Below are 22,326 nucleotides of genomic sequence, written 5' to 3' on the forward strand. Positions count from 1 at the left end.
ACTTCCTGCCCCTTCAGCTCACATTTTGCAGTTTTCTCATATTGTGACGTTTTTTTCGTTTTCTCTTCCTCCGTCTTTCCGATATGTCTCTTTTGCTCGCAATAAATGGTTGAGGAAGAAAAAAAGTGCTGGTCCTCAAAAATAAATGCCGGTGCTTTGCACCGGAAACAACAAGCACAAATGAAGCACTGCCCCCAAATTGTGTGCTCGCTCCCTCGTCTGCTTTCCCACTTAACCCACCACCACCATCCTAAGCTCCTTTCTTTTGGCTCATGTGCTTCACGCTCCCTGAAATTCTCCAGACCCCTCACGCCACGCTCTGTGTTGCACCTAAGCCCCCGGAACAGAAAGTAATTTCTCCTTGATGTCTGATGGGTACACTCTGTAGTCACTTAAGACTTCCATGCTTAAAAACACAAAAAAAAGTATGTCTTTCTTAGTAACCCTATCTTACATAATGTCAAAGGTATACTTTATCTGTGCATTTCCCATCCTCAAATTGATTGCCGCTAGTTTTTGTGGCTGGGTGGGCAAAATTTACCTGCTGCGCTTATACAAAAACACGCACACGATTGCTGGGAAAGTGGTTTATTTATTTCTTGAATGCCTCAAAGTGCTGAGTAAATAAACACACAAAGTCTATTTGCTTGCTTTGGAGCAAAGTCCTGTCCTTCCTATTCCTTTTTTTGCAGTTTTATATAGCGCTTACAACAAAGAAGGCTAATGCGGGTGAAATGTTATTTTTTGAAGTTTTATAGAGCACTTACAATGCAGAAGGCTAGCATGGGTGAATTGTGCATGTATTGCATAAGCAACAATACAATGCTCAATTATATTTGAAGAAGCGGCAAATTTTCGCAGCGCTTTATACACACAACAGTTACATTACACAAGGTGACGTGCATGGGGAGATTTATCGATTTGCCCAGAATCACGGTATGTTGAGCTTACTCAGAGAATTGCTAGTGTGTCAGAGCCTTGATAAGTAAACTTACAAGGAGAGGCGTTTAGGTCGACGAACCTTTGGGCCACGTTCGGGGACTTCCCAGTACGAGATGTCATTTTGGTATCGCAAATCAATAGATCAATAAACCAATCAATCATTTCAATAACTAATAAGCAACCCAATCAATAACATTTAGTAAGAATCAATAAGTTGAACACACCATGACCTTTCAGTCATGAATAACTACACCAGTTTAGTTAAGTGTTAGGATATTTATTTCCCTATTAGTCACAATCTAATGTAATTTCTGTTAATCTCGTTAGCAATTCATCTCATTAGTAACTTCGGATTTGCAAATAGAACGCAATTAATCAATGCATAGAGAATAGTCATTCAGTATTAACACGTCATCAATAAGAAGCAACTTAGCAAAGTCTCAGTAGTACATGATTCAACAAAGCAAGAACTCAGTCCTTTGTCTATTTGCGTAGGATATTTGTGAACACCTCAACTAACCTCTAATTAGCATTGGCATGTTGGGCTTCATGCAAAACATTTTAGCAAACACGAATTTGGAAAACATCTAAACTATGGCCTCTATCAAAAGAGCAGTTGGCACCTAGAAAGAAAAGGCAAACAGACAATTACAATTTTGCATCAGATAGTTACCAATCCAACAGATCAGCAAACAGCGTCAGTCTTCGTCCTCAGGACATCAGTCGTTTTCATCATCAGCAAAGACAGGACGGGGCAAAGTCTCAGTATAGCATAGCTAAGGAATAAGATCTTCCCTCATATGGAGAAGAAGTAAGTATCAGGTAAGGAATAGGTAGAGGATGGTTTAGAGTATCAGGACCAATAAATGGCAAAGTCTCAAAAGAATGGCCCCCTTTCTCCTTGGGTTGTGCGGTTAAATCAAAACTGCCTAATTTGCCCTTAACTCCTCATTGGATAATAATTGGTGCATCGTTATCTCTGTCCAATAATTCTCCATGCACTTAACTAGAATTTTCCACAAAACACAGTTCTCATTTCGCTGATTGGCCCATGTTATTGATGCCTTCATCAGGAGAAAGTTACACTTTACGCTCCAGTCAGTGGCTCCATTGTTTTCTCCTACTCCAGGCAGCCTTGCACCTGTTACTAATTACACTGTTGCATTCAGCAAGAATGTCTCCTTGAGCAAGTCGGGTCTCATGAGAAAGAATTTACTACGGCTACACACATAACTTCTGGAAAAGTACAGCTTCATGTCCTTCAGGAAAACAGCACATTGCACGTTAGAAAAATTAAGCTTAATATGAGACCAGGCAGCTGGGCCCAGACCCTCGCTAAACTAAGGCCTAATGATTAATGAGCAAACTCCTAATACATGACTCTAATTATGATATGCTAGTACAAATTCAAAACATTAGCACATAATTAATTCAGCATTAATAACTTTTGTTAGTCTTCGTATACATTGGTAGCCACTCACCTTGGGCACATTTCAACGCATGCATTATTTTCTGCGTTAAAACATTTTCAATGCAGCTTCATCACACAATATTTTGCAAGCTTTTCATGTTAATATTGCTTTTAAAAGACACACTCCAACAGACTCAAACTTGGTTCCCCAGATTGAAAGTCAGCAGCTGTGGGTGTAACGCCACATACTCTTCCCTTCTTTCCTCTGGAGGCTCCACCCCTTTTGCCAGGTGTTGGAAAATGGGTTATTGGTAAGGGCAGGTAGGTACCTACACCTAGCAACAAGCCACTAACCTCCACCTAGGTACAGTTAGGTCTCAGTAAATTAATCCCAGCTCAACCCTTGGTAGCTTGGCAACGAGCGTCAAGGCTTAACTTAGGAGACAGTGTGTAAAGCATTCAAATATCACAAAACAGTAATTAAATAAAACACAGGAAACAGTTTAAAAATCCAAAACCAATTTATAAAAATAGTTTATATTTTTATCTTTAAAATGACACAAAAACGAATAAAATCGGATAAAGGGAACCGGAGATATGAATTTTTAAAGAATTATTATTTTTCTAGCGCTTAGAAACAAAAAGCGCCAATCGGGTCATCTGGTTGCACCTCGACCGGGGCAAAGTCAAAGTTTCAGGCCGACCGCGATGGAGCCCTGCTCGGCTACAAGTCGCGGGAGGCCTCGGTTAAAAAGTTACCTTCTGACTTAGTCTTTATTTTGAAGTTTTTCTTCACCGGGACGAACCTGCCAGTTGAATCCGACCTCCTGGAGCCCTTGTCCGGATACGCGATGTGGGTTTCCTCGGTGGAGACTTTTACCTTCGGACTTAGTCGTTTTTTCAAGATGAAAATCCTTCGACCGGGGTAAACCTGGATCTTGATCCGACGTCCGTGGAGCCCTTCTCGGATACGATGGCTGGGAGGTCCCGGTCAACTTTTTACCTTCGGACTTAGTCTCTTTTTCGGAGGTTTTTCTTTACCGGGACAAACCACCAAGTCAGGCCGGGTCGCGGTTGAGGCAAGCCGGCTAGAATTTCCGCGGCGGGTCGGTCCCTCTCTGGAGCTTTTTTTCAAAAATTCTCAAATCTTTTCCAAACTTCTGGGGCTTCACCCAGATGTTCTTTTAAGGTTCTTTTGGGGCCCACAGCTCACCCCAAGGGTCCAGAAGTTCTGTGATGGTCCTTGGGGGGTGCGGACCTCAACTCCCAGAATGCACCTGGCGCAAACTCCTTTTTGGCCACTGGACAGTGGTCAGCTGGTCACTTTTCAGGAGTTGGTGCAGGGGGACACTGGATAGCAATTTTTCACCTGTAGCAAACAGGGAGTCCCTCCTTGAACCAGTTGAAGCCAGGCAAAGTCCTTCTTGTGGTGAAGCCCAAGTGTGCAGCTGGTGCAGTCCTTCTGAGTGTAGGTTCCAGGTGCAGGCCAGGGGTCCAGCAGGGCAGTCCTTCTTCTCCTTTAGTTCTTTTCTTCTTGAAATCTGGCGGGGATCTGAGGTGTGGGGGCAGGTCTGCCAGTTTTATCCTTGCTCCTGGGTGAAAAGCAGGGGGGTCCTGGTCCTCCAATCAGGTACAGGGTCGTCCCCCTGTGATGACCACTTCCTGGGAAGTGTGGCAAAAATCCATCCCAAAAGGCAACAGTCTCTAAAAATCCAACATGGCTGAATCTGATTTTTGGAGGTTACATCTGGCTGAGCCCACCCACTGGTGTGGCTAAAAATCATAAACACACCCCTCTCCTGCCCTCTCCTAATCTAATCAAGGGGGTACCTAGTTGTCTGGGGTTGCAGGATGTGGGGGTGTTGCTGGGTGCTCCAGATGTCCTTCTCTGCCTTTGAAGACCAGTTTGGCAGCCCTCCCCCTTCCTGCCTCACCATCTGCTGAGGGGAGATTCTCTCCCCCAAGCACATTCCTTTGTGTGAAGCCAGGCCACTTCACACCTCATCAAGGCAGCTTGGCAAAAGCTGCTGCCGGCTGGCCAATCAGAGCACAGCAGCAAAAACAATGCAGAGCTGAAATTGGCTACTTTTTAGGTAAAGTCTAAACTTTTTACCTGAACAAGTTATATTAAATCCAACAACTGGAAGTTGTGGGATTTATTACAACAATTAATTTGATACCAAATTCTTGGTATGCAACATTTAAGGAGACTTTAAAATTTAAAATAAAGTCTCCCCATTCTAGCCTATGAAGGCCATTTACTTCAATGAGGGAAAAACGAATTTGGCTGTTTTTACCTCACCAGGGCTTATAAATCTATTTTTATAAAGTCCCTGCTTATAGTTACATGGCACCCAGCCCTAGGGGCACATAGGGCACACCTTAGGGGTGACTTATATGTAAAAATAAGGTAGTTTAAGACTTTGGAAGTACTTTTAATTCCAAAGTCGAATTTGCATATAACTTTAATTTAAAAGCAGCCAGCAAGGCAGGCTTACTTTTAAAATGACACTGGGCACTTCAGCAGTGCACCTAGGTGTGCACCACCTATGCTGTGGTCCCTTAACCTACATGCCCTACCATACACTAGGGACTTATAGGTAGGTTAACTTAGCCAATTATAATTAGCCTAATTTGCATATCCATTTTACACAGAGCACTGGCCCTGGGACTGTTAAGCAGTACCCAGGGCACAGCCAAGAGTCAGTAACCACCAGTACCTATCCAAAAAGTGTGGGGGTGATCAGGCAAAAAAGGAGGACTTTCCTACACCAGGTCTAACAATATGGGCAGCGATAGACTGTCACGTGGCACTGGAAAGTGTGTGTAAAAAAGTCAGATGGAATGGCTTGAGTATTGTAATTACAGCCCTACATTTAATGCTGTCACTGCTTGCAGCTGTATGATTTTTGCCATGGGAAAAACGAACAGCGCTCACTAGCAGTAAGACTAACATTAACAAAGCCAATAGGTCTTCCTTATGCAAGAGCTACTGGGTTTGTTAGTGTGTTTTAACCGCGCTGCCTTGGCTAGTAAGATGAGCATTGGCAAGCCACTAGGTTTTACCTATACAAGAGCATTGAGTTTGTCAATGTGTTTTAACCATGCTGCTATCGGTAGTAAGACAAGTATTGGCACGCCAATAGGTCTTCCTGATGCAATAGCTATTGGGTTTGTCAATGTATTTTAGTCTTTGACAAAGCCAATAGCTCTTGCGTAAGCGAGACTTATTGGCTTTGCCAATGCTTGTTGTGGTTTGGTGTCAAACCATTCAGTAGTGTTGGAGTAATTAAGGTTAAAAAAGAAATACTTCAACAGTTGGCCCCTCAGAGGTCCCTCGAGAGTCTCAATATTACGGGAAGCATTGTGATCTGCCAGAGTTGGCCTGGCAGGAGCGAGCTCTCTGCTCTCCATTATACGACACAGGGACTTGGCCGCCATGTTTTGAAAATGTTTAAAACAATACCCCAAAAGGGATAGACTGGGGGTACCCTGACCTTCTGGCCTTGTGCCCCCACCAAGCTGTGCTTACTGCCTCACAGACTACATCACTTATGACATATTCAATGACATAATTGATGTCATCATATATATATATATATATATTTATATATATATATATTGCTGAGCTAGCATTAATCACAGCAATTTCCAATTAAAAGTATCTATCTATCTATCTATCTATCTATCTATCTATCTATCTATCTATCTATCTAAAAATGTCAGTTAAAATCTAAGATTTTAAAGTCCAAAAACACTACCATTCATCAGTTATAGTTTACTGAGCTAACTAGACATTGTGCCCCTTCTGTGCCCAGTGTTATCAACAATGATGTCATCTGAGATGTTATTAGTGATGTCACCAATTATGTAATTTAATATGTCATAAGTGACGTAGTCTGTGACGTAATAAGCACAGCTTGGTGGGGGCACCTTTTGACTTGACAAGAAAGGTCCACTGGGTAACTGAAACTTGTAAAATTTAAGAGCGGAAATGGCAGAGCACTTCATCATATATATAGGAGTGGGCTGAACATAATACATAATGCCCAAAGTTCAATGGGAATGGTGAACATTTTGATGATGTATGTGGAGATTGAAAGAGCAGGAAATGTGCAGAAATTAAAGGACTTAAAAGTAATTTTAGAGAAAGAAAAAATCAGGAGAAAGTCATAAAACTTAAAACAGAACTAAAGGAATGATTATCCAAATATGAGCACAGAATAAAGCTTAGAAAAGCAAATAAATTCCTGAGCGATTGTTTGAACTATGAGAGAGGGCAAATTTATACATTTGCAAAATGATTTGATACAGTTAGGAGACAGCAAATTCAGGATAGGAACAGAGCAAGGAAGACTGATCATATGGTGACTTTAGCTCTGATCCTGGTTCAGAAATAGAGCTGAAAAGCAGAAAACGAGGATGAAGTAAAACAGGAGGTTGGAGAGGTGCTACCTTCAGTAACAGATGAATTCCATCTTTTTGCAAAACAATTTGAGAAAGCAACGAACAGACTACAAGCCCCAGAGGACGTGGAAGGTGCTGAGGGGGAGGAAACAGAGAAGGGGAGGCCAGGGAGAAAAGAGATCAAAAAGGTGAATTTTCAGGAAGATCAACAAGATCAAATTGAAAATAATATTAAAGATGTGTGAATCTGAGTAATGTTATGCTATCAGAGGAGGATCAAGACGTCTTAGAGTTAGGACTCTCTTACTGCCCTACACCTCAATTTAATTATTCACAAAGCAGACTTGATCTTTACAAATTTGTAAGAAAAGTAAAATTTACGAAAATGTGTGTATTGAAAGACAAAATGAGATATCAGGAAAAATGATTGGATGGAGGAATAAGTGAAGACCAAAAGGAGTCTAACCTATTAATGTCAAATATTGAAATTACGGAGAGCCCAATGGAATTAGAAAAAGAAGGAGAACCAGAACTTTTTCATAAATCATTGGCTATGTGATTAATGGAAGAAGTGACTGAGATAGATACACAGGCGGGAGGAAATACACTGCTTCGTGAGAAATCAAGATATATACTACATCTGGCAAGAGACAATATAGATATTTTTTGTAGAATGTGGGGAGAGATTTTAGGGACTTGAATTTGAAAATGACTAAAAGGAACAAGCCTAGAGATTTGGAGGAGCGGAGCATATATGCTGCACTGGACAAATGAAAATGGACAATGTCCTAGTGAAGCCCTCAGACAAAGGGGGAACTATAGTCCTGTGGGGCACAGAAATGTATCTAAGAGAAACATACTCCAAATTGAATGCTGACAAATGATGCCGGCGGATCTCAATAGAGTACTATGTGCAAGTGAAAGAAAAGTTTATTTGATAGATTGCAATATTGGCAGGAACAAGAACTACTGAATTGTGATGAATATAAATTCTTCAAACAAGAATACCAAGTTCTACCAATATTTTACTTAATACCAAAAGTGCATAAGAATGAGACAACACCGCCAGGGAGACCGATCATCTTGGCAATAGGCAGTATGTTTAAAAATACTCCAAAGTACATAGACTATTTTTTAACCTATGGTAGCTACTCTACCATCGTATATCAGAGACACAACAGTTTTTTTGTGCTGCTTAAGGATGGTTTAAGGACGGTGCAGCACAATTTAAGAATGAGAATGCGAGATATAAAATATATGGCACATAATGAGATGTAATTGGAAATGATGGAATGGTGTCTAATGAAGAACATCTTCTTGTTTAACAATTAGTTATTTCAACAGTTGTGGGGTACGGCGATGGGCTCCTGCTTCACCCCCAGTTTTGCAAATTTACATCTGGGCTGGTGAGAGAAGCAAGTGCTAGTGGGCCAAAGTATGGAGCATTGGCCAAAGAACATCATTGAGTGGCTAAGATTCATAGACTACCTCTTTGTTCTATGGAGAGGCACGGAGGAGCAAGGCAAACAATTTATGATGGAAATTAATGACAGTGAGATGAATTTTAAACTTACAGGCAAAACAAGTAGGGAAGCCATTTACTTCTATGTGTGCTGGTAAAAGTGGGCAAAGGACAAAAACTAGAAACCACAATATATAGAGAATCTACAGCACTATCCTTCATTCTAATAGTTTCCACCCAATGCCATTGAGTAGAAACATCCCATTTGGGGAAATTAATAGGGTTAGACAGGTGTGTAGCACTGAGGAAGATTATGAGGAGGTTGAAAAACAAATGTAAGATCACTTCAGAAAAGGTTTTGGAGGTGGCCTCTGGCAGAGCCAAGAGTCAGAAAAGGGAGAAGATTCTATTTGGGGACACAAGAAGTAAAATGAAAACCAGAGAGAAGCAGCCCCATCGGTATACCACCACTTATACAGAAATACTTGTACTTAATAAAGAAAGCTCCTATAACAGGTTCAGTAGTGACTAATTGGCCACAAATTACCTATAGAAAATCTAAATCTCTCAGGGACCATCTTGTGAGGAGTGAAATGGGGACACAAAAAATACAGCAGACATGTCACACCTCCAAAAATAGGTTTATTAAATGCATGAAGTTTAAAGCATGCAGGCAGGGAGAGAACATACATGAGATTGAAACCCCTTTCAGGAAAAAGATCAAAATTAAAGGAAACCTCACATGTAAGACCAGAAAAGGAAGTGGAAAGAGACAATACCCCCTCAGGAGTCAAAAGAACAATCAATAGAGCAGCCAGCTTTAGTAATAAACCTTTCGAATCATGAACTGACATCGTCTGAACGTCAATTACTTAACAAAGGTTTATCATTCTGCCTGGAAAAAACATTTTAATTATGTAAATACTCATATTGACATTTATAAATTCATTCGTAAGTTAAAACTGGTCAAATATCATTCCATGCATTTGAAAAAAACTGAAGCAACACAGGAGGAAACATTAACTGACAATTTAAATCAATCGAACTTGTGCATTAATCAAATTGAAGATTTGAAAACATTATTTGATTTGTATTTTGATCTCCCGGATGAGACATTTACTGAATTAGAAGTTTTACGAGAATTGGAAATAGATACTAACAAACATCAGTTTAGCAACTTCAAAGAAAAATCTAAATTCTGCCCGATACTATCACCTGAAAATAAGATTGATATATTCTTAGAATTAGTATTGGAAGATTTGGACAAGCTACAAAATGTCAGACACTATGGTCAACTGGAAAATCTTTCAAAAAATGAACGATTGGCCTTAAAATCATTAACTAATAATGCCAATATTATAATCAAACCAGCAGACAAGGGTGGAAACATTGTGATTCTGGATATACAAAATTATATGACTGAAGCATATAGGCAACTAAATGATCAATCTAATTATAGAAAATTGAATCACAATTCCATCAACCAAATGATTCATCAATTACATTTGAAATTAGATGATTGGTATCAACAATCACTTTTGAATTTAGATGAGTTCAAATTCTTGAAAAAGGAGAATCCGACTATACCAACAATATACTTTTTACCCAAAATACATAAATCATTAACATCACCACCTGGCAGACCAATAGTCTCAGCATGTGAATCATTATATGAGAGAGTTTCTGATTATGTAGACTACTATTTAGCACCAATTGTAATGACATTAAGCTCATACATTAAGGATTCAGGAGATCTATTACGTATTCTATCAGAATGAAATTGGTCTGATGACTATTTATTAGTGACAATAGATGTTGTATCTTTATATACGTCTATCAATCATGAAATTGGATTAAAAGCATGTGAATATTTTTTAAGACAGAGAAGTATTGTGGAATTTGAACATTCTAAGATGTTACTTTCAATGATAGAACTACGTCTTAATAACAACATTTTCATCTTTAATCATGAGATTTACCAACAGATGTGTGGTACAGCAATGGGCATTTCCCTTTCTCCCAATTATGCCAACTTAACAATGGGTTGGTGGGAAAGGGAAATAGCTTGGAGTAAGGATAATGATATGTTTATGGACAAAATTGCACTCTGGGTACGCTTTATTGATGATTTATTCATAATTTGGCAAGGAACACAGGATGATTTTCAATCATACTTTGACAAATTTAATCAGAATAATGTTGGTTTGCAGTTTACATGTGAAATGAGTAAGTCATCTATCAATTTTCTAGATATTAACATTTATGTGGAGAATAATAAATTAGAAACCACAGTTTTTCATAAAAAAATATCAACAAACAGCATTTTACATGGTCAAAGTTTCCATCCTAAACCACTTCTAAAAAGCATACCCTTTGGAGAATTGATCAGAATGCGTAGAAATTGCTCAAATAAGAAAGAGATACAGTTGAAATATAAAGAGACTTTACACAGATTTAAACAAAGAGGTTATAATCATCGACTCTTACAAAGAAATTTAGAAAGAGTACAAAAATTTTCTCGAGATGAGACACTAGTGCCTAAGAAAACAAAAGTTACACAAGAAAAATCAGAGGTAAATAATGTCAGGATGATAATGGAATACACTAAAGAGAGTGGTCTTATCAAAAAGATTTTATGCAAACATTGGCATATTATACAGAAAGATCCAGATCTTGGTCCAACAATAGGCTTAGGCCCAATGATTACGTATCGAAAAGCCCCATCATTAAAAGATCACATTGTAAGAAGCCATTTCACAATAAGAAATCAACAGAATTGGCTAACTGAACAACAATGTGGTTTTGTCAAATGTAATAGCTGTAAAGCTTGCAAAATTGGAAAATCGATTAAAACTGTTAAATTATGGGACAAAACGGAAATGAATATAAAATATTGAATAACTTGTAACACCAAATTTACAGTTTATGTAATTGAATGTCACTATGGCTTAAGATATGTAGGTAGTACAATCTGCATGCTAAAGAAAAGAATCTTAGAGCATGTCAGAGCAGTTTTACACAAGAATCTAACATATGCCATAGCTAAACATTTCCAACAACATGAAATAAATAGTTGGAGAATGCTACGATATTATGGAATAGACCACATTCCTGAACATGAAAGAGGTGGGGATAGAGTAAAAAAATTTAGACAACTTGAATCGAAATATGGTATCTCAATGAGGACAAAGACCCTGTTAGGGCTTAATCATGATGAAGAACTTTATGTCCATCTCTGAATTAAAAACTTGTTTATTCATAAACATCATTAGTTTTATGACTGAATATTGAATTGAAGCAGTATATTAATTATTTTGTTTTTTCTGTATATAATTTAATATAATACATATGAACCATCAGTGAATACTTATTGAGGTGAATTTTTGAGATTTATTTAATTTCAATTGAATGAAATGGCTGACTATAGTAGAATTATCATTTACAATTATTCGGATCTTTCTCTAATTTATCACAATCATGTTTTTTTGAAGTTATAAAATTTCTTTTTGCACTATAAATATTGCTTTATGAGGTTAACATAATTTGGAATTGATTAAACAGAGTATAAATTTAGTTAATTCATATTGTATAATTGAACTACTGTGACCAGAATGCATTGTATTGGTTTGTACAACAGACAGTATAATAGATTTGTTAGAGAAAGGACTGCAGAACTAAGAAGAAGACTGCAAAGTCGAAACGCGTTGTTCCCCTTTTTTTCTGCACCGAATAAAACCACTTATACTTACCCTGTGGCTGAGCCGAGTGCGTGGCAATAATTTTTTGCTTACTACATTGTTGAGGGTTCAGCCAAGTCTCCTGCCTTGCACCAGTTGTCAGTGCGCGTCGGAATCTTTTTGCTTGCTTTGTTTGGTTATATATATATATATATGTGTGTGTGTGTGTGTACGTGTATATTTCTATATTATATATATATAGTGGAGTGCTCGTCCATTTTCAGTTATCCAATGGACTTTTCTTGTCGAGTCAAGGGGTGAAGGGAGTTACCATAAATCACAACAATTTCCAGTTAACAGTCTAACGCATTTGGCTGCATAATGAGGACCAGGAATCAAGAGTAAAGTTAAGGTGATTTATTACAAGTTAACAGTCAGTTTAATGTAAATCAGTCTCAAAAACATGCTATAAGATACAAGATCACAACATGATAACCAAATCTCCTGAAGAAGTTTAGGCGCATCAGTATAAGGCACACAAGAAGATCAGTTACAGCAATACAGAAAATGTACACTAAGATCCGCCTCCCGCCAAAATCTTTGGGTCAGAAGACTGCCACTCCGGTCTTCTGTCTGCTGGCCTTATTAGGGGTTTCCTTGTGGGCCAGCGGGCAGAAACAGCATTTCCGTCTGCTGGCCCAGCAGGAAACTCACCACAACATTGACGCCGGCTCCTAATCGAGCCGACGGCAATGTTGTGGTCCGTTGGGTGCAACAGCAGGCAGTAAAAAGCACGACAGGGCTGCCCATGGGAACCCCTGCACTGCCCATGCCAAGTGCCCCGTCACCCTGTCTCCGCCAGCCTTTGCATGGCGGTTGAACCCCCATGCAAAAGCTGGCAGACACCGGAGTCGTAATCACCAGACTAGTGTTGCTTGCAGTGCTGCCCTGGTGGATTAAGACTGCAGGTGCTGCCAGGCTGTCGGTCAGCTTAAAAGTGGTGGTGCCAGCGGTCCGAGCATGGCGCTTTTGCCATGGTTGTAATGTGGAGGTCGGACCGCCACTTTGGCGGCGGTCCGATCACCACCCTGACACTCATAATGAGGGCCTTAGTGTTCACAGAACAATCTGCGGTCCTCTCTCCTAAACATGAAAAATGTCTAGAGTCATCTATCTTAGGACATAAATTAATCAAATTTCTTCTAAGTCTGGGGAAAGATCTAAAAAGTCAGGAAAAATGCTAGGAAAGGACGAATATGCTCATGCATATTTTGGAAGGTGTCAGCATTTCATAAGCTCAATCAAGAGGCTTCTTAGAATCAGAAATTAAGTGTGATCCAAAGCCACACATACAAAAAAGAGACAGAATGAGTGGGGGAAATAGAGGTCTGTACCTCTCAAAGTCCAAAGTAAAATCTGCCTTACAATCTATGTGAGTGCTAAATAAGATTACACAAATCTTTCTAAGCAACACCCCTTGCTCACTCCGTAAGGGGCTCCATTGTCTTTTCCATTCTCACATTGTAAACTGAAACATCTATGTTTTTTTCATGGGCAGTGCAGGGGCCCCCATGGGGCCCCCGGTGCCCCGTCACCCCGTCTCCGCCAGCCTTTGCATGGCGGTTGAACTCCCATGCGAAAGCTGGCAGACACGGGAGTCGTAATCACCAGACTAGTGCTGCTTGCATTGCTGCCCTGGTGGATTAAGACTGCAGGCACTGCCAGGCTGTCAGTCAGCCTAAAAGTGGTGGTGCCAGCGGTCCGAGCGTGGCACTTTTGCCATGGTTGTAATGTGGAGGTCGGACCGCCACTTTGGCGGCGGTCCGATCACCACCCTGACACTCATGACGAGGGCCTTAGTGTTCACAGAGCAATCTGCGGTCCTCTCGCCTAAACATGAAAAATGTCTAGAGTCATCTATCTTAGGACATAAATTAATCAAATTTCTTCTAAGTCTGGGGAAAGATCTCAAAAAGACAGGAAAAATACTAGGAAAGGACGAATATGCTCATGCATATTTTGGAAGACGTCAGCATTTCATAAGCTCAATCAAGAGGCTTCTTAGAATCAGAAATTAAGTGTTATCCAAAGCCACACATACAAAAAAGAGACAGAATGAATGGGGGAAATAGAGGTTTGTACCTCTCAAAGTCCAAAGTAAAATCTGCCTTACAATCTATGTGAGTGCTAAATAATATTACACAAATCTTTCTAAGCAATACCCCTTGCTCACTCCGTAAGGGGCTCCATTGTCTTTTCCATTCTCACATTGTAAACTGAAACATCTATTTTTTTTTCCAGAGCATTCCTGAGAACGATTTTGACCTTGGTTACCTGCGACATTTCTGAATAGGGACTGCCAGCTCACACTTGGTTTCTCCATGTTCTTCCATGAAGGTCTTTCCTCATGCTCTCTATATCTAAGACAGTGTAACATCTATTCCCAAGCTAACATTTCATGTGAACATTCCTGCATTCCTGCAAGCAGAAATGGAAAACATAATTTTATGTTGAGAAAATTCAGGCCTAGTCAGGTTCCGTTAAACATAGAATGCCTTGAGGCAAATTTAAAACGTGTGTCAACTGAGCACATGTGTCTACAAATATGTGAAAATGTCAGTAGATGAATTCAAATTAGGCTCATATTACTGTTGAGTGAAAAGCAGTGCAACCTTTGAATATACGAGTGTAAATGCAACTACAAACTACATTTAAATGGAATATGAAACATTAGTGCATGGGTTTACACAAATTTGTCTTGTTTCTGATGTTATTACATTTCAATAATATGAGGATGGTTTCTAAATCATTTCAAATGCCTATATTTCACCTACTAAATGTGAGGCACACAGAGTATATGATTTTTTAGTTCTACAGTCAATACACTCCAGCATTGCATTCAAGTGCAACACTTTACATTTATAAAGTTAGAACATACAGGGGCATATTTACAAGCCCTGTGTGCCGCCGGTGCATCACTTTTTGTGTATATAGTGTAGACCCGTATCTACAAGACCATGCAAAGCCACTTTTAATGGCTTTTCATAGCCTTATAGATATGGTGTAAGGCAGCTCAGCGTGTGCTGAATTGCCTTACACTGCGTCAGAGAGGCATACCATGAGCATTGCGGTAGGTGTTCCAATGCAACACCCATGGGTTTTGACATATTCCCAGAGTTACAAGAATCTCTAAATCTGGGAGTGCAGCAGAACTTTATGTCTTCCCAAAGAAGGAACAACAAAGAGAAAAATCTTTATTTCCCCTCGTTGTTTCCTCTTTCTATGTGTTTCCATTCTGCAGCACACATAGAAAGAGGAAAATGCCTCTTTGGATCACTTTTGTGGAGTAAGGTGCTCCTTCCTACACATAAACACTCCTGCTGATAAAGCACATGCCCTTGCAGCATGGTACAAGGGTGTCTGCATTGGCACTAGGCAGCAATTTGTGCACCAGGGTGGGGGGGGGGGAGGACTGAAATGAACCATATCTTGTAAACACTGTGCATTTCTGCTCTTTCCCAGTGGCACAGGTAGCACAGCAAGGTCACTTGCTGCACTGCCCTGCACCACAAGGCTTGTAAATATACCCCACAGAGTATATTGTGCTAAGAGCACAAATATATATTGTGTATTTGTGACGTGTAGGGGTGGAGTAAAATTTACGCTCCTTCAATACCTCCTCTGATGGTGAATCAAACACTCACATCATGATATTACATTCTTCTGAGATAGACCAGTCAAAGCCTTATAGGTGTGGTCAAACATTTTCAACTGGACTCCTCTAGATGCCTCATGTCATCATAGTATCTGCACCGTCTGTCTTCTAATCCCACGTAAGCTCTTTTCCTCTTTATTCCTTTCTTCTCCTGTGTACGTTTATATGCCTTACAAACTCCAAACAAGAATAATCCACAATGAGCAATTATCAATATGGGTCTAAAGATGCTTCCTACAATTCAATTTCCTAAAGTTTCCAAACCATCGGCCAACCTTAGAAAATCCATTCCCTGTTACTTCCAATGTACCAGTTGCGTACAATCCCTTTACATCTTTTTTGAATTAGGAATATTTCTTCAAATCTTTACTATTATCAGGGATGTAACTTTTAACATCCAACAGACTCCACCCTCTTTGCCGAGAAGAACATCTAATGCAGGTCTGTTTTGCAAAACCATGGATCTAATCACTACCATCTCAGTATCTATAACTAAAAATGCTCCAGCTGTATTGGTAGAGAGCTTATCTACTACTGTAGACACATTTATCATCTCATGAGAATTCAGTATTGCTCCTTTGGATGGAATAACTGCACCAAATAGGTCTCCAAAAATTTCACTAGCACCTCTTTTCAGTTGGTTATGTTCTCCTCTTGTTGGATCATGAAGGTGTCTAACATTATAGATTTTTGGAAAAACTACTACTGTGTAACATGTTTCATGCCATCTCCTAGGTAACCTATAATACGTATTTTCCGACAAACATACTAAACTCCAGGAATAACAGGATCCTCACCATCTTAATATAATCCCCAATTTCCTTTTTTTTCAAAAGTTTGATCACATTCACTCTTACCTACAAAATTTGTGTCTCATCTAGATTTATTGGGAAATATACACAATTTCCCACGATGATGCCAATCCAATGTTAGCTGCTATGTCTCCTGCAACATTATGTTCAATCTCCCCCTTAACCCATATTGGTGCATGTGAGTGATTTGCAGCTCTTGCCATTATATTTCTTCTCCTGTCTTCTACTGAATCTAAAAAAAAAATCTCTACATCCTACGATATACAGGTCAAGTTGTGTCTATGTGCAGATGCTGTGTCTAATGTCATAGTAGGTTTAAATAAATGCCCCACTATTTCTAGCGTTTTAGTATCAGGTTGTCTATTTAAGTATTTCAACAAAGGAATATCTGAAAATACTAAGTCATAGTTTGAAAAGTAATATTGTAAATGTCATCATTCATAGAATAGACTCAATAACATACTACATTATACACCATAAGTCAGAGGAATATGGTGATATGTTGTTCCCTCTACCGTAAAAGCAGGCAATTAGATATATACATACATAGCAATCCCTATCATACGTAGTTTCAGCATATTCTTAAAGCAATTTGGAAGAAACATGCAGTGAATAATCTCCTCTCGATGTATCTACTTGTAAGTCTTTCTAATCAATAAAGTCAAGCTATAATCAGCAGAAGTGGTGTGTTAGGGGCACTTGTAGATCTAACTTCCTCTACACTAGACAGTGTAGGTAAGCTCAGTACTACAAACAAACCAATAATACCATGTGTTACTATTAATACTCCTGCAAGTATGTATCTACGTCTGATGATTTTCACTTGTGCAGTGGTGGCAAAATAATGTCCAGGCAATGAAAGTCATTTTTTATTTGCAGGGACTTTGTGAGTCTTCCTTAGCTCTGCTCCATTTTCTTCTCAATGACAACCCTATGTCAAAACTGCAGACTCGGACCTTGGTACTCTTCTTTATTCCCTACAAAGTCTATTTAAATGTTGATAATAGATGCACAGTTCAAATTCTCTAATAATCACATCCAAGATAAAGTGACTTATACTGTTTAATGGCACTATAATTCCAAAGCTCTGTTCAACCATAAAGTTCAGTTCAAGAAGGCTCAGTTGGATTTGAATTGTTAGAACAAAATGTTTCAAATTCTCTCTCCCAGTCATTGACAGCAAAATATGTCCATTCACGTGGGGAGTACCTCTGACAGGGTACTCTGGCACTCTCTTTGATCTCCATACTAGTGCCCATTTATCACCACTGTCACTTAGGCTAGATTCATCAGTTTCTTCTGGAATAGCGTGTGGAACTCTTACTTCAGGCAAACCCCATCCTCTTTTTGGCCACTGGTCTCCAGACACAACTCACTTTACTGCGGCACTAGGCCCTTCACCAGGATCTGAATTTGATGCAGTCAACACTTCAGGATGAGACCCTCTTGTTCCGTCATCAACTGCTGACTCACTCAAAACCCCGTCAAGCTGAACATATGCTGTCTCAGACTCTTGTCGGTCCTCAACAGCTTGACTAATCTCTTCTCTTTGTCTCATTGTAACCACCAGCACTTCAGGGAGAGGTGCTGTTGTATCATCAAGGGGACAAGGGACTCTGTGAGTATGTGCCGTTTGCACCCAGTAGAGGAAACCTCCACATTTCACAGCTGTTGTAGTGACCAAGATAACCTGGTACGGTCTTCTCCACTGAGGCTCTAAACATGTTTTGAGGATGTGTTTCTTCACCAAAACCCAGTTGCAGGGACTAAGGTCATGGTACTGACCCTGTTGATGTGCAGCTCTAGCCTCTCCAACCTGATGAGATACAGAATGCACCACGTTAGCCAATCCTTTGCATTAATCAAAAACCATATCTGTAATGTTCACAAGCACATTTGCAGACATAGCTGGCAACATCATGGCGCTACCCATGATGATTTCATGAAACAATCCTGTCCTCCTATTAGCAGTACTACCAAGACTCATCAACACAAGGGGCAACTAATCAGGCCATTTCAAAGAAGTGAAAGCACACACCTTTGCCAGTCTGGGTTTCAGCATCTCATTGACTTGTTCTACCAGCACTGAAGCCTCAGATCAATAATTGCAATGTACCCTCTACTCCACTTGCAATGCTGCACACTCAGGACCTCATTGTTAATGTGGGGCTCTCGGTCTGACTCCAGAGAAGTCAGGAACTCGTACCAGGGGATTAGTTCCGTTAACTACAGCTTAGCTCTTGTGAGTTTGTCATTTTGTCTGGTCAGGTAAGCTTCAACTCAATGCGAGAAGATGCATACAATCACCACTTGATCTCTCTATGTGACTCAGTGTTGCTGCAGTTCTTTTACCTACATTCATCTGCTGATATGTAACACATCTGTAACACAAAGCTTCTGCCACCAATATGAATCTAGGATTAAACCATCTCTGCCATAACAGTTAGACCATACCATCCCTTCCTACATGAGCCGTTCTATAATAATGTCTCACCATTGGAGGTAATGAGCTATCTGGCAATACAGGTCTTCCATCCACTGAAACCCAAATATCATCCTCATCTCTTTTGACACAACCAGCTCTAATCCAACCCTGCTGTTCTGCTTCTGACACTTCTTCCCGTAATCTCTTAACTTCCTCCCAGGTATCTGCTGTAGTCAACAAAAGGTTGTGATTGGTCTCATCCGTTCCCTCATTTTGATATTTACCATTGAATGTACAAGCATTTAAGGCACAATATTTAACAACTTTGTCAGCTTACCTATTTCCCATTTTTACATAATCATCACCCTACAGTGTGCCGAACACTTGACAACTGCAATCTGAGTAGGTAGGTGCAATACATTTAACAAGTAATGCACACTTTCCCCATTCTGTATTGGAGAGCCTGAACACATCATAAAAGCTTGCTGTGACCATAACTGTCCAAAGCCGTGGACGACACCAAAGCCATAATGACTACTATAGTTGAAAATGGTCACTTTCAGATGGTCTGAAACACAGCATGCTGTAGTAAGAGCAATTAATTTGGGCACTGGCTTTGCCCACACCTGAGACAGTACAAACTTCATAGGCAGCTCTCAGGCTTCCTTCATGGCCATCAACAAACATTCCATTATCTGATTCTCGTAGTGGCACATCTTGAATGTCAGGTCTTGGCTTGGTGCACAGTTTAGCAAAATCTAGACAGTCATGCTCAACTTCATTTTCAACATCATTATCATTCACAGGAACAAGTAGTACCTTTGCAGGATTCAACACTCACCATTGTGCATCTTTTAAGAGTAACATTGGTTACATGAGTATGGTTTGCTCATACCATGTCAAACGACTGTTTGTAAGATGTTGGGTTTTTGTGCGGGTCAACGATATCTGAACAAAGTGAGGAACAAAAATATTCAAAGGATGGCACATAACAATGCTTTTCCACTGTTCGATGCGGAGACCCGTGGGGTCTATGGCTTTAGGACAGCTGGGCAACATAGCAGCTACTGGGTCAAGTTTAGCCCAAAAATAGGCAATGGATCTGCAAGCATTCCAGTGCAATTGAGCTAACCCTGAGAGAGTGCATCCCTCCCTCTCACTGCAAATCAAAGTAAAGCATTTGTTATAATCAGGCATTCCCAGAGACTTTCTTTTAGCTCTGAGAAGGCATGCATGCAAGTATCATCCCAAAGTACCGGATCTGACACATTCTTATGTGTCAGCCTCTGTAAAGGCTTGTCCATTAAGGAAAAGTTGGGAATCCACTGATGACAGTAGCTTACCGTTCCCAAGAACATCCTGACTTTTTTCTGAGTTGTTGGTGGATTCATTTGCAGAATCTCTGAGATTCTTTCTTGTGACACCTTCCTTTTCAATCTGATGTCTAAGATACAGAACTTCTCTCTTTTCAATACTGTGATTTTGTCAGGGATGCTTTACGTCTATTCCCAGTTAAGTGGTTCAATAAGGCAATGGTATCATGCTTGCAAGCTTCCTGAGTATTTGACACCTCCAGAAGGTTGTCGATATATTGTACCAAGACTGAATGAAAGGGCAATTCCAATGACTCTGGATACTTTTTAAGGATCTGGTTGAAGATAAAGGTACTCTCAGAATATCCTTGTGGTACTTGGCACCATGCCAAAACACGACTACTAAACCAAAATGAGAAGAAAAGCTGGCTTTCTTCAATCAACGGTATAGAGAAGCAGGCTTAGCAGAGATCATCCACAGGGAACCACGTGGCCTCACATGGAATATGAAAGAAAATCACAGTGGGATTCGGTACCATGAGACAACAAGGAACTACAATCAAATTAATCTTTTTCAAATCTTGAACAATGCAGCACATACCATTGGGTTTTGCAAGCCCTTAATTGATGAGTTACATGGACTTCCCAAAATCTTCTTCAAGGTACCTTGTTGAATCATAGATTCAGTCACAAGAGTAATCCCAGAAATAATTTCAGGGGTCAAACTATATTGTTGGACCCTCGGATATTCTGCATTAGTTTTCACTGTTATGCGGATGGGTTCAACACCTTTGATGAGACCTTTGCCTTTTCCTGAAACGTCCCAGGCTTCAGGTAGTACTGTGTTTCTAAGGTCTTGAGGCAAATCCTTGCTTTTTAACATGGGGTACAGTCTGATATCTGAATTGAGTTTGAGGGCAACATCCCCATCATGAGTCTGAAATCCAGTATCTCTTGGGGGTGCAGTAAATGGAACAGTTAAGTTTACATAAAAGATAACATCCAAGCAGGCCCACAGGATTCGAATCACACACCACAAATTGGTGATTCTTTTCAAAGGACCCTATTTTAACAGGAAAATCAAGTATTTATTGGCAACTTCTACAACTTGGATTCTTTTTCCAAAGAAGGGTAGGTTGGGAATTTCTGCTGTTCTTATTGTAGAATGGGTAGCACTAGTATCGACCAAGAATGACACGAAGTGGCTATTCACTTCACCATCCACGAATGGACCACTCTTGTTTACCATTAAGTATGCACCAAATATGTATTCCTTCTCCCCTGTCAGGCACAGTCATTGTGACAGGTCTAAGTTTTAATCCTCATTTGCTTGTATCATAGGGTATTGTCACGACTTACTATGATCTACAAATTGACTATTGTTTGCATTGTAGATCTGATTCAGATTAGATCTGGAAGCATTTGCATTCTGTTGTGCATTGGGGTTTTTGGAACCTACATTCCCTGAGTTTGGGGAACATTACAATCTTGCTTTCTCTGGCTCTTTACATGCTGTGTCTGAACCAGATTACTACCCTGAGCCTGAGTCTGTACTAATCCACCATTCTGAACCAAGTTCTCCTTTGCCATGATACCAGCATTGAAACAACACTCCTGCTTCCAATGCCCTATCTTGCTGCAGATGCAGCAAGGATTTATTTTCTTCAAAGTAGAAACATCAATTCCGATCACGCTGCAGGCGAGTGCCGATTTTCAGCCGCGAAGCTGGCGGCGCGTTGATTTTTCAGCCGCAGATCAGAGTTGAGTCGCTCTTTTCCCTGCACGCGGTCAGTGCATGGATTTCTTACTCTTGTTCTGCTAGCTTCTCCTCTCAGGGCCACAGGAACTGAATGGGCACCACTTGGCAGGGTAGGAGTCTCAGCAGAGGCTCCCGGTCCTGGCAGAGAGAAGTCTTTGCTGTCCCTGAGACTTCAAACAACAGGAGGCAAGCTCTAATTCAAGCCCTTGGAGAGTTCTTCACAAGAAAGAAGGCACACCAAGTCCAGTCTTTATCCTCTAGCACAGGCAGAAGCAGCAACTGCAGGATAGCTCCACAAAGCAGTCACAGGCAGGGCAGCTATTTTTCCTCAGCTCTTCAGCTCTTCTCTAGGCAGAGGGTCCTCTTGGTTTCCAGAAGTGTTCTAAAGTCTGTGGTTTTGGGT

The sequence above is a fragment of the Pleurodeles waltl genome, chromosome 7 (assembly GCF_031143425.1).
Source record: "Pleurodeles waltl isolate 20211129_DDA chromosome 7, aPleWal1.hap1.20221129, whole genome shotgun sequence".
In the NCBI taxonomy this organism is placed as follows: Eukaryota; Metazoa; Chordata; class Amphibia; order Caudata; family Salamandridae; genus Pleurodeles; species Pleurodeles waltl.